Raw genomic sequence first — 1,402 nt, forward strand, 5'->3', positions numbered from 1 at the left:
TAAGCCCCTGCAGCATGTTTATGCATTGCTTGATGACAAAGGCCTCCAACATGTCCATTTTGAACTCCAAGGACTGCAAACTGAAGCGGTAGAGTTCAGAGAAGGAAGAAGAGAACAATTCTCTGAGTGTCGCTGCCTCCTGTGGAGAGCGTTTCTTCAACCAGGGTTGGTGAGAATAAACACATTGCTGTCATTGTTTGCCAATGTGGAAGATTCTAAATTGTTCAATAATGTCTGAATGCACACACACCTTAGATTAGCATGTGCTAACCTGTTTATAAAACTGCCGTCCAGTTGTATGATTTTTTTTTTTAAATCATGCAATAATATTTTAAGAATGAATATCATAAAGTGAATAAAATATGGCTATACAAGAATTGTTAGAGTCTAGCCTAAATAAATTACATTAGGATCACAATATCTCAGTATAATAATACAAGAACCCTTTCTGCATTTACCAGTCAGTCTTTTAGGTTCTTAATAGCAGTACTCAGCTGGACCCCCTTTGCCTTCAGAACTGCCTTCATTCTCTTTGGAATAGATTTAACCAAATATAAATCATTTAAGTTTTTTGTTCATATTAACCCAATAGCATCATTATTCAGGTAGGCTGTGCCACTTAAGGAATGCTCTATAAAGGGTATTAATCTGTACTGTACCATTAAAGTAACCCTCATTTCGTTAAATCACCACCATTAGCCTAAATCATTAACACACCATAATAATTATTAGCCTCGTTTCTTGCTCTTGGTTGACAAGAGTGGCACGTACATCAACAGTAACTGAAATCTTATGACACCTACAACTTTTGGTTATCAAAACCCCCTAAATATCTTTTTTAAGGATACGTTTATGCATTGGGCATATATATATATATATATATATATATATATATATGGCCTTGGCCTCGATCAGGATGCTGATCAGGATGCCAAAATGCATTGTATTGCATCCATGGGACTGGCTATTTGTATTCACTAACAATAAATCAGAACCTAATAAAGTGAATAGTACTGTTATTGATGTTTTAGGAAAATGGATAATTTACCTCCAGTATGGGGCTCCAGCTTAGAACAGATGAACTCATGAACACCATGCCATTACGTGACACGGTAGCCGGAGAGGCATTGTCAATGTTGTGTGGCTCAAAAACCACCTCGCAGTTGGGTGCCATTGGTATACGGTCTCCATTTGCCAATGTCAGAATTTTGTTGTCGTCCAATACTGAGTTCAAGTTTTCAATCCAAATGGCATCAACAGGTCCATCCAGGACAATCCAAATATGCTCTCCTGAAAGAGGAATTTATGTTTGTGAGAATAAAATTACAGGAATTTAATGTTTGTAAATGATGGATCAATTAAACATAAATGTATATTAGTGGGCCCCCAAAACCTTGGCCAC

General features: G+C 36.9%; 1 pseudogene; it reads right to left on the reverse strand.

The window, feature by feature from the left end:
• Window positions 1–1,402, reverse strand: part of LOC107084394 — an 86,872-nt pseudogene that overhangs the window by 72,498 nt on the left and 12,972 nt on the right.

Source organism: Cyprinodon variegatus, unplaced genomic scaffold, assembly GCF_000732505.1.
Source record: "Cyprinodon variegatus isolate N-32 unplaced genomic scaffold, C_variegatus-1.0 Scaffold99, whole genome shotgun sequence".
Lineage (NCBI taxonomy): Eukaryota > Metazoa > Chordata > Actinopteri > Cyprinodontiformes > Cyprinodontidae > Cyprinodon > Cyprinodon variegatus.